The sequence below is a fragment of the Solanum dulcamara genome, chromosome 5, assembly GCF_947179165.1.
Source record: "Solanum dulcamara chromosome 5, daSolDulc1.2, whole genome shotgun sequence".
Taxonomy (NCBI): domain Eukaryota; kingdom Viridiplantae; phylum Streptophyta; class Magnoliopsida; order Solanales; family Solanaceae; genus Solanum; species Solanum dulcamara.
Window position 1 is genome coordinate 42,611,228 of NC_077241.1, and position 13,301 is coordinate 42,624,528.

General features: G+C 32.5%; 1 long non-coding RNA gene across 1 annotated transcript; it reads right to left on the reverse strand.

Moving 5' to 3' along the window:
* Positions 1-7,944: 7,944 nt before the first annotated feature.
* Positions 7,945-9,415, reverse strand: LOC129889163 (uncharacterized). The gene is made up of 2 exons (XR_008766822.1): positions 8,853-9,415; positions 7,945-8,087 (listed from the first exon to the last, which is right to left on the reverse strand). It is a non-coding gene; the product is annotated as an uncharacterized LOC129889163 (long non-coding RNA).
* Positions 9,416-13,301: the final 3,886 nt, after the last annotated feature.

Genomic DNA, 13,301 nt, shown 5'->3' on the forward strand with positions numbered 1-13,301 from the left:
TGATGTCAAATAAAAGGGTTATAAAGAAAAATCATCTTACAAACTATGGGCTCAAAAATATGGGCCCAAGACTATGAGCTAATTAAATATTTAAATAATTTAATATTTATCTTTGTTTTGATATATTTTTACATTGTACTAAAAATGATAAAATAAATATAAAACAAATATAATTGATAACATGTAAAAAATGCAATTTAATGAAAAATAATGATTTAACAAAGTAAGAAAATATTCAAAAATTTAATCGACTGTGACAAAATATTAATAATTAAAATTAACTAAATTTCAAAATAAACTAATGAAAGATCCAAATATTTTAAAAAATAAGAATAATTATCGATAAATTATGCTAAAATTGAAGAAAAATATATTTTCAACTATTTAAAGAATAAAAACTTAAAAATATTTAATTTATAAAAATCAGGCCAAAACTAGGGGTCAACAACTATCACTTTCTTTGGATAGGATCGATGAAAATATCATTGACAAAGAAAATTGACACATTTAATTTTAGCCGAATATATTACCTTCAGATAAGGGTGTGGGTTGATTGGAAGCACCATTTTGTGTTGCGTCCTTATTGATGTAGCTCACACTTGTAATTAAATTGAGAATGCATCCTCTTGGATGTTCTCAAAAAAAATTCATCTTCTTTACATGTTTTTATGAATACGTTGTTGGTATGTTGCTTCAAAGTCATTCTTACTTCAAAATTCATGTATATCGACAACCTTCGTCTGATTATTGAAGAGTGGTGTGAGTCCGTTGAAAGGACATACAATACCCATCAACAGGATATGAGTGTTGTGGCAAAATAATTATCACTACTGATAGAACAAATATGAATCCATTTGTAGGACATTTGACAAAATGAATGTGTGTCTGTTGGTAGGACACATGAGAATAATCCATAGGTAGGATACAAAAGCATATCCAACGATAGGATGAATGAAGATGATCCATCGATAGGATACAAATGTATGTCTATTGGTAGGACAAATAAACATATATCGGTAGGATGATGTTGAATGTCTATTGGTAGGACGAATGAAGATGATCCATCAGTAGGATATTTCGATAAAATAACTATTTGTCCATCGATAGGAAGAATGAAGATCCATCGATAGAGTGATGTTGCATATCCATTGGTAGGATGAACAAAGATGATCCATCGGTAGGATATTTTGGCAAAATAATTGTTTTTCCATCTATAGGATGAATGGAAATCTATTGGAAGGACACTTTGCAAAATAAATGCTTGTCCATCAATAGGATGAATGCGAAATCCATTGATAGGATACTTTGCAAAATAAATGCTTCTCCATCGATAAGATGAATGAGAAATCCATTTGTAGAATACTTTGAAAAATAAATGCTCCATCTTTAAGATGAATGAAAAATCCATTGGTAGAATACTTTGCGAAATAAATGCTTGTTCATTGATAGGATGAATGAGAAATCCATTGGTAGGATACTTTGACAAAATAAATGTATGCCCATCAGTACAACACATAAAGATCTATTGATAGGATAATTGGCGAATTAAATGCTTGTCGATCGGTGAGATAAATAAAGATCCATTGATAGGAAATATGTTAATCCATCGGTAGGGTATATGTTGATCCATTAATAGGATGATGATAATATTCCTTCGTAAGAAAAATGATCCATTGATAGGATAATACTTCTCCATCGGTAGGATGATGATGATATTCCATCGAAAGGAAAATAATTCATTGATAGGATAATATTGCTCCATCGGTAGGATGATGATATTCCATCGAAAGAATAATGATCCATTCGTAGGATAATATTGCTCCATCGGTAGGATAATGATCCATTGATAGCATTCTCCGTCGATAGGATGATGATGATGATATTCCATTGAAAGAATAATGATCCATTGGTAGGATAATGTTGCTCCATCGATAGGATAATGATCCATTGGTGGGATAATGCTGCTCCATTGGTAGGATAATATGCTGCTCCATCGGTAGGATAATGATCCATTGGTAGGATAATATGTTGCTCCATCGATAGAATAATTATCCATTGTAGGATAATATGCTGCTCCATCGGTAGAATACTAATGTGGCTTTAATAGCCTTCGCACATTATCATAGCTTGTATCAATGTGACTGATGAATATCCTTCAAATGCCCATGTCTCATTAATTTATGGCATGACAATAGATATTTTGGCAAGTTGCGCTTCAAATATTCTCTGATATTTGAAGCGTCTTACCTATGCCCTTCAGACATTTATAATGCTGAAAAATACTGATGTTTCTCTTCGATGAGATCATCATACAATGACCCTTTCGATAAATAAAAATGTATTGAGTTGATAACAATCTACCTATAATAAAATGGATGTATCGCTGATTGTCCACTGTAACGAGGTGGATAAATCGTTGATTGTCCATTGTAACAAAATGGATGTCTCGATGATTGTCCACTGTAATGGGGTGGATAACTCGCATTCTGAATTTCTGTTTGCTCCATTCTAGCGATTCTGGGAATTTTGAAGTTGACTTTGAACTTCAGGCAATGCTGAAGATCATTTGAAGTTGAATTCAAACTTCTGGCGATGCTGGAGATCTTTCGAAGTTGACTATCAAACTTTTGACAGTACTTGATAGAATTTTTGAGGTCTTTCTCAAAAATTTTGTCTCAATTAGATCTTTTGGCAAATCTTAAGTAGTTGATAAAAAAAATTGATATTCTTGGGGAATATTTGAGATCTTCTCAAAAATTTTGTCCAGTTGCATATACTGACATAATCTCCAATCTTGACTTGTTGGAGATAGTATCTTCTTGTAAATTTTTTAAATCTTCTCAAAAATTCTATCTCAGTTTTCATTGTAAGGAAAGAATAAAAATCTTATGGAGAATATGATCGAGCCGTTATGGTGCCTACATATCCTCCTGGTGCAGGAACCTGATCAAGTGTAGTTCCAATACTGTTGATGATGAATATTGCAAAGTCTAAGACAAGATCATCAGTAGACACAGTGTAATATGAGCATAGAAAAATAGTATTCCTTTTAATATTTACATCTTAAAAACAAAAGATATTCCACACTTTTGGAACGGACGACCCAATAAAGTAAAATAGATGTCTCACAACGACAGGAGTAACCTGATGTAACATTTTTTTAGAACAGACAACCTAATTTCAAAAGGGAAAATGCAATAATCGTCAAAAATCGCTTTAAAAACCCATTGTTTTTTTTTTTGAAAAAATAAAGAATGTAAAGAAATAGTCAAATCTTGACCACAATTGACACCTACAGTTTGGATTGCATAGAAATTTCTCTCATTTCTTATCTTCTAACTGAGATTGACTTCGAGGTAATTCCTATAGATTCAAGTGGTAACTTAAACATACTTAAGTATTGAAAAGATTTGTTCATCTTGTTTCAAACAAAGATTTAAAATCATACTAATCCTCATATTTCAAGTGCCCTCACTACAAAGAAAGTCCTTTTCTCACACATATATGAAGTGTATGATTTAAGGACATTTTGCAAGTGCACTCACTCTCAAAAGAATATTCAACACATGCAACTGTGATACCATATGCTTGGCTCTCTTGTAAGTCTCCATTAATGTGAGAAAATTTGGAATGAGATCATGTAGGGCTTGTTATTGGCTTGTAATGTATGCTTAGGGACGAGTAGAATATTCATTTGGGATAAAAGTGACTTAGTCCCTCCTTGAGCGTCACACTAAATTTGTTCTTTTGATGATTGATATACGTTTGGCGCCTGATCCTCTTTGTTATTCATTTCTTTGATTTCTACTTTTTTTGAGTACTTATTCAATGAAGCATTCCCTTTTTCAACCATTTTCTTTTGTTTCGACTTCTTTTGAGTCCTTCTTTGAAGGAATTTTTTCTCTTTTCCCCCTTCTTTTTGAAGTTTCTCCTCTTTTGTTGGAGTATTTACCTTGTTTTTTTTCATTGACCTTGTAGGGATATTTTTGTCTTTTCTTATTTCTTTCAACTTTTTTTCTCCAGAAGTCTTCCTTGCTTTGTTAATTTTAAAGACTTCACATCTTTTGTCTTTAACAATTTCAAAGTTGGATCTTCTTCTATAATGTACATGTCTTTGGTGCGCTCAAGAAGGTTGGAACAAAAGAAGGATAGTGCATGTAAACACTTAGAAATATAATAGATAAGGTGTGGTTTTCCAAAGAAAAGGCTACAGACTCAAATTAGGGAAAACTAGCAATTAATGTTATTTGTTAGGCTTTGAAAGTCACAATTGGGTTAAAAAAGGCCTACAATCTTTTTTCAAATCAAACATTATTCAGGATTTTACCTCAACGAACATTCAGGCTAAATTCTAGATCAATAGTGCAATGCAATTGAATTTTAATCTAAAGTTCACCATACAATGCACATGAAGCCATGGAGTTGATTTTATTCTTAATTTGAATGCCTACAAGAGAATATTAAAATATCACAAAAATACAAATGAGAGGTACCAAAAGAATATATGGTTTACCACAAAGTCAATCCTTTCATCATACGGAATATTTTACATGCTCCAAACTGTATTCATCCCAATCAAGAAGATATAATTCTTAAAATATGTACACAACTTTTTTTTGATTGAAAAAAGAATACCGAACTCAAGAAGTGCTGCATATGTATCTCACCGAGATGAGAATCAGATGTGTATAATTCTTGCAGATATGACATAAATATGCATTCAAAAATTAATGTGTTCTTGAAAGAAAGAAATCAAAAGAATAACAAATTGATATGTCGTATTGAGAGGTAGACTATCAAATAAAAAATGCCAAACAAAATTCCTCTGTTTTTTTAAGCACAGTCGAATCCGAAAAGCGATACCTGTGTATCACACTAGATGATGAGAATCAGACTCACATAGTTCGTGCAGATATGGCATAAAATAATTCAAAGGTATAAACAAACTTGAAATGATACTCGTAGGTAACATCCACTGAATATTTGTGTCAAATTATTTTGTATCCTCTCAACTATCGGTGAGGTCATCTATCTTCGCATTTTTTGCTTCTCAAAAATATTTCTGAAGACTGTGTATTGATATGGCCTCCCAATTTTTGACCACAACCACATGTTGTTGTATTCTTTTTGAATGTCTCTTGGGATTGTGTTCTTCAACTGTCCACATGAATCATATATTGTTATAACCATCCTTGACTATCATCGAGGATGATTTTCCTATAAACACATGAGAAATGCGTGAAAGCGGGGCCAATATGAAAAAATAAATAACAGAATAGAGGAGTGCGAACGTATAGTTAAAGAGTCCCCTAATTTGTCTTTTTGACTGGATATTAGTGTCATGTTAAATTCGAAGACTAAAATTTTGTGGGTTATCTTGTGTCTTGCTGCTCCAGAAGAACAGTGACTTCCAAGTACATTTCTGACTTAGTAGAGATGTTGGGGTTTCAGTCTTTGAGATGTGAGCAAGTTAAATTTCGAACATAAATTAACCTTTTTCTGAAAAAGAAGAATAACTCAAAAAGTAGAAGTGTTAATTCGTGTGCCTATGAGGCTCTAAAAAATTGAGAAAGAATAGACTAGCATGTCTCCAAAATAGCAACATATTCACACAAAACAATTATATCACATAATACACAAATAATTATTGTGTGTCATAAATAGATATGCGATCTTTTTATGCCAAGGGTAGGCCTAGCGATTTGAAGAATGTATAACGCCATTTGAAATGTTCTATTATCCCTAAAACCCATATTTATATAAGCTTTATGAATAAACTGAATGGGGATACATAATGGGAAAAAAGAAATACAGATAATCAATCCCACGCAGTGGTAAAATCTTAAACCAAGCCTTCATGGCAGGTCCTTCGTTCTTAACTTCTTGAAATCTCTAAACACCAACACCTTTTCGAATAGAATAGCAACTTATGAAGATCCTCCATCAACTAAAATAAACTCCCAACTCCGAGTGATAATGTTTCGCCAAATGACATATCCAACCTTCTAATTTAAGCACATAAGTATGATCGTCCATTTAGGTCAAGGGTTGTTTTGGACTCAAGGTGGTCCTTCTAATAGGCTCAAAACGGCTTGGGTGTTGGGTCAACCTAGATCAATGTGCTAAAAGGATTTGGCTTCTGCTCTACGCTAGGTAGACTAGAGTGGGCTTTTGAAAAGAAACTGGTTACCCAAGTTGGACAAACTGTGGGGTGAATATAATAAACAATGTTGGAACCCATTTATTACTTCAAGAAGTAAATGATTATTTTCTGAAGGAACAGCCACGGATAACCACGTAACAGTCCTAAGTCCTAATGCAAACTATTTGCCGTTTGGTGGATATCATATCATGATGCAATGACAGTGTACATATAAAAATAATGAATAAATAATATGTACAATATACAAATAAAAACAAAATATACAAGATAAGGTGTATGACATAATAAAAAAAAACCTCCTCAATTTGAAAAAATGAATTCATAATGGTTAGAACCTCTATCTCCACAATGGAGTCGCCATTCTGTTGGCATCCAAATAAGGAGTAACGTCGTGGAACTTGAAAAAAAATCAATTTAATAGTTTTAAAAAGAATTTTAAAGAAAACATTTTAACTTTAAGGAGTTGCTACCTAATTTTAGGATAATTAGAAAATTAATTAATTAATAAAATAATCTACGAAACCATTATATTCTAGGTAAGGGGTTCAACTGATCTCGAAGGAAAGATATTAGCACCCTTCAGAATCCACAACTGTGGATCCCGACTAAACTCATTTTTTTCAAATTGAGGAGGAGATAAATAACACACAAGTATAAACATGAAATATACGTAAAGAATAAAATAAAGCAATGATATGAGAAATAGCCTAATATTTGCCTATGTCAATAATATATACAAATAATCAATCCTACGTAGAGGTAGAATCTTAAATTAAGCCTTCGTGGAAGGTCCTTCGTTCTTGACTTCTTGAAATCTCTAAACACCAACACCTTTTCGAATAGAATAGCAACTTATGAATATCCTCCATCAACTAAAATAAACTCCCAACTCTGAGTGATAATGTTTCGCCAAATGACATATCCAATCTTCAAATTTAAGCACATAAGTATGATCGTCCATTTAGTTCGAGGGCTGATTTTGACTCAAGGTAGTCCTTCTAATGGGCCCAACACGCCTTGGTTTTGGTTCAACCCAGGTCAATGCGCTAAAGGGATTTGGCTTCTACTCTACGCTAGGTGGACTAGAGTAGACTTTTGAAAAGAAACTAGTAACCCGAGTTGGAAAAACTACGGGGTGAATATAATAAACGGTGTTGGATGACCACGAACAAACAACCCATTTATTACTTCAAGAAGTAAATGATTATTTTCTAAAGGAACAGTCACGGATAACCACGTAACAATCCTAAGTCCTAATACAAGCTATTTGCCGTTTGGCGGAAATCATATCATGATGCAATGAAAGTGTACATATAATAATAATAAAAATAATGAATAAATAATAAGTACAATATACAAGTAAAAACAAAATATACAAAATAAGGTGTATCACATAATAAAAACAAAACCTCCTCAATTTAAAAAAAAGAATTCATAATGGTTAGAACCTCTATCTCCACAATGGAGTCGCCATTCTGTTGACATCCAAATAAGGAGTAACGTCGTGGAACTCGTAAAAAAATTAATTTAATAGTTTTAAAAAGAATTTTAAAGAAAAAATTTTAACTTTAAGGAGTTACCACCTAATTTTAGGATAATTAGAAAATTAATTGATTAACAAAATAATCTACGAAATCATTATATTCTAGATAAGGAGTTCAACTAATCCCAAAGGGAAGGTATTAGTACTCTTCAGAATACACAACTGTGGATCTCGACTAAACTCATTTTTTTTTAAATTGAGGAGGAGATAAATAACACACAAGTATAAACATGAAATATACGTAAAGAATAAAATAAATCAATAATATGAGAAATGGCCTAATATTTGTCTATGTCAATAATATATACAATAACAAAATAAAAAATATTATTCAAATTTTATTCGAACAACTTCCTCGAGAAGCAACTCTGGGTTGGGTACCTATAAAGACACTTGATAAAAGTGTTAGTAATGGATAAATATGAATTAAAATAAAAATGAAAAGAAATAGTAACTCAAAAATAAAACATGTCTTATAAACATGGGAGGCCTTGAAAATCGATGATAATTTCTTCATCGACCATTTTTAATGTATAATATGTATGAACCTAAACTAAATTTCCGTCTTTTAAAATGGTTTGCCTCAAAAACCAACGGAGAGATTTTTTCATTGGCCAATTTCAATATAAAACTCATCCAACAAGTAAGAAATATGAAACCAAAATGCCTAAACAAAGAAAAAAATAACTTGGAATGAACAGTGATAATTCAAACCAAACAAAACAATGTAAAATCCGTAATATAATAATTGAATGAGATTAACTATCTCAAAAACTCTAAAATAATAATAATATAAAACAAGACAGTCTAAAGAAAACATGACAGTGAAATAGTATTCAAATAGCAAGTAAGCAATTTTAGCAAAAATGGAAAGGGTAAAATAAAATAAAAAAATTAAAGGTGTAAAAAAATAATCAATCATAACTAGAGTATACGGAGTAAATTTTTAACCAAAAAAATCCACAACACAAAAATATTAAAATGGAATATAAAATTCATCACAAAACAATGAACTCAATCAAACAAAATTAATAAAATAAGTCAAGTTTCTACCTACTAGAATTTGGGAAAAACATATGAAACTTGGTGTTTAGCATTTTCGGTCTAAATCTGTATGAAATAAGAACAATAATATAAATCAAATACCTATTCAACAAAGAAGAGAGGCGCAGTGGTGGTGTTAAGATCCATTGGCTTTGTTTGCCAGAGCTTGGAGTTGAACGGCAGAGGTGCGTTGATTTCTATTGGATTTGGTTGGTTGTTGTTTTGGCGGTGCGAGCTTAGATCTCGCCGGCTCGCTAATGGAGTCGTTGGTGTGGTTGGACAGAGTAGAAAGGAATGGGATTTGGGGTCTGGTTGTTGTTAGGAGAAACGGAAAAAGGGACAGGGTTTCGTCGGAGTTTGGTGGTGGTTTTTTTAAGCTAGGTTGGCTTTGAATTTTGGTGGGGGAGAGAAATAGTGGTTTTTGAGCATTGGGGGTTGTTCTTGCTCGCGAGCTTGGAGTTCGAGCTTCGGTTTGTTCGTTTGGATTTTGTAGCTCGCCGGAAACGGCATTATAGTGGAGGGGTTGTCGAAGATCAGTGAAGGGCAGTTAGGTTTTGGGTGGGCGACGACTGCCTCTTTTTCAGAAGAAAGAGAAAGAGAAAAAACTTAGGGTTTCCCCATTTTGAAATTTTACCCCACTAACTCTAAAATTATTCCATCACCCGCTCTTTTGAGGCCAAATAAAAGGATTACAAAGAAAAATCATTTTACAAAACTATGGGCTCAAAATTATGGGCCCAAGACCATGTGCTTATTAAATATTTGAGTAATTTAATATTTATCTGTGTTTTAATATATTTTTTACATTGTACTAGAAATATTAAAATAAATATAAAACAAATATAATTGATCACATGTAAAAACTGTAATTTAATGAAAAATGATGATTTAACAAAATAAGAAAATATTCAAAAATTCAGCCGACCGTGACAAAATATTAATAATTAAAATTAACTAAAATTCAAAATAAATTAATGAAAGATCTTAATATTTTGAAAAATAAGAATAATTATCGATAAATTATTCTAAAATTGAAGAAAAATGTATTTTCAACTATTTAAACAATAAAAACTTAAAAGTATTAATTTTACAAAAGTCAGGCCAAAATTAGGTGTCAACAATCCGCATAAGTATCAATCAGGTCTTATCCCAGTATTTCAGAACCAATGCGACTAAACATGTTTATACAAATAATGAGAGAATGATAGTATCCACAGAGAGAATGATAGAATCCGCAGTCACAACACAATTCATATCAATACAATTCACGTCACACTATTAATAGGATATCAATATCAATAATTACATCATTCGCATCATTATAAGTCATCACATCTCCATTTGTTACCCCCTTTATCACAATTATTGACCAATCGGTGAGAAAGTACTTCCAAGTCAGTTTCATAATCAACAATGAGCAAATGACAATTTCATCAAGTTAACAATCACGTTTAGGCTATCATAGCATTTCATTAAGTTCATGTCAACTTCAAGTCAAGAGGTTCACGTTTCCATTCATAAACATAGCACGCTTAGTCTTTTATAAACCCGATCTTCCATTAAGCACAATTTACATGATTATAACTCCAAACCTTGTTCTCATTATTCCCCAACACACATACGAAAGCAAGTTCAAGTAATTTACAAGATTTACGGAGTTTTAGAACTTCACTTATCTTAGTTAATAACTGATCAATCAAGTATTTGAGTCTTTTCCTTCCGAATAGCCTCCAACTCATCACAATATAATCAAATAATAATTCACAATCAAAACTCGAGTCTAACGACATCAAAAATATGAAATACAGAAAAAAGGATCAAAACGGCTCAAAAATCTGATTTCGAAAATGTGGTCTAAATTGTGAAATTTTTATACTAAAATGTTCTTTGAAGTATTTGAAACTCATCAGCGTAAACCATTTTTAAAATGGAGTTGTATTCAATTCATAATCATCAATTTATCAAACTCAAGTTCTTGAAAAAAACCCAAATTTGGAATCCAAAAACACTGATTTTGATATTAAAAATGAGTTCTAATTGATGGGTTATAAAGATTAAGGGTTAAAATCACTTGCATAAAAATTTTCCACGAAATCCCTCTTTGAATTCGCCTTCCAAGAGCTCTAAAATCATAAAAATAGTGGAATATAGCCTTATTCCCAAACTTGGGGAATTAACATCGTTCAGGGGTTTATTACCCTCTGCGAATGCGGCCAACTTACTCTGCGAACATGGAGGAAGATTCAGGCTTATTCCACGAATGTGGTTGCTACTCTGCGAGCATATAGAAGGAAATGCTCACACTCCGCAAACACAGCCTAGGGTCTGCGAATGCGGAGAAGGAAGTCTCAGACACCAGCAAAACACCTAAGGCACAAAGTTACATAATAGACCTCCGGGTTTCATTCAAAATTCCGTACACACAAACCTTATATGCTACCATACTAAATTCGACGTTCTGAACTCAATGGAATCATCAGAATTTAAATTCATGGTCTTCTTGACCTGGAACCCGTTACATCGCAACGAAACTAACTTTAACCCTCAAAAAATTCAACCAAAACAACTCTTAGGCCTAAACTCATTCTCCCAAATCCAGCGGAGTTATCAAAATTTCATTTCGAGTATCAAAACTCTAAATGTTGACCAAAGTCAACTCTATAATAAAAAATTTAAGAATTTCCAACTTAGGACCTCAAATCCACGTTACAACTCCAAAGTTAATTTCGTCAACTCTTCTAGATCAAATACTATATTCTGGAGATGATGGAATTGATAGAATTCTATTTTTAGACCCGTAGTTCTAGTTGGTACCAAAAACCATCTTTGAACACTTTAAGCCTTTAAAATCTCAAAACTTCAAAAAACTCAACTTTTCAAAGAATTTCATAAAATCAACTTTGAATACTAGTCAAAATGATTAGGGAAAACTACTGGGCGGAGTAAAAATGGTCATTTTTCAAAGATTATCAAAAATGACCTTCAAGGTCATTACAATTCTATGTCATAGAGAGACTCTTAATAGTGATTGTTAGTAATTGAGTAATGTTATGAAGTTTACTATACATTTAATTATTGTGGTTTGGATGATTGATGTGTTCTTGTGATTGGTATGTAATCCCAAAATCTTGAAATTCATAATCCTGCACTTGCCCTATTAAAAGTGATGCACTGAATAAAGAAGGCTTGATGAAATATTATTAATAAAGTAGAAAGTAATGATAAAAAATGATGAATTAAATATATTTGGATCGGGTGCCATGAGGCGACATAATATTATTATATTGGGTGTCATGTTTTAGCATGGTAATATTAAAGAAAATAAATTAAATGGATTAATATACTTAATCTCAAAGAATCCATTTCCCAAAAGAGCGTGGTGTGGAGGTTTGAGTCCTCGTATGTGTTCTTGATATTGTTGACTGATTACGTACTAGTTTCATTGTGTTGTTACTTGTACTTATTGCTTATTGCTTGCCACCTGATAAGCGCTATAGTTAATTTTCTATTATTACTTTATGCATAGTAGTTTCTATTTTGAGTCGGCTGATGATATCTACTCAGTACATGTTGGCATGTACTGACCCCTACTTGTATTTTTTTTTATTTTCCTTTTGTGGAATGCAATGAGTGTACCAGCGACTTCGACTCACCCTTAGCTCTAACCAGTGTCCAGTACATCAGGTTCCAGGGTGAGCTATTCCTTCTAGCTCGTATTGAATTCTCTCAGTCATAGCATGATGTCCTTAGTTTTCAGACACAAACTATGTTATTTCTCTATTATGATGTTTTATACTCTCAAACTTAGTATTTTGAGATTAAATGTCCCTGATGTGATGACTTCCAGTTTTTGGAAAAGGATATGTAATAGACTCTAGTGCATTTTTATTTCTTACCTTATTAAGGTTTGAGTTTCCGTATTATTGTCATATTTCCTAAATTGAACAACTAATATAAGTTGGGGGTTGTATTCGTTGATTTTGTCTATCTAGAAAGTTAAGTGTGGATGCCACTCATGGCCCTTTTGGATCGTGACATCTCAGCTATGAGATTACAAGTATCTATACTAGTTCTAAGACTCTACAAAATTTAGAGGGAAAATCAATTAGAACTGTTTTCTTGAAATGAACAGTAATGCAAGTGTCCTTCCTAATAGATTTTCAAAACTGTTTTAACTATTTAACTACCTGCCAGCTTAGCTACTTCTTTTAATGAAAATGAAAAATTATAGATAAAAACAATTGCAATTGAGATCATAATAATGCCTTCCCCTAAAGAATCCTTGTCCTCAAGGAGTAAAGTTTGGAAACTTTACTTGAAACTCTTGCAGATCCTCCTATGTGTTGTCCTCAATAGGGGCATTGAACCACTTGACCAGGACTTGCGTTATGAGAACACCCTTTTCAGAGCCAACCTCTTATCCAAGATAGATTAAGGAGATTAGATCACATGGCCAGAGCCACTGTAGACCATAGGTAATTGAGTGGAAGAAAAGTGAGAGCCTAGTTTCATCTTGAGCTGTGAGATATGAAATGTAGGGTGAATTTTAGA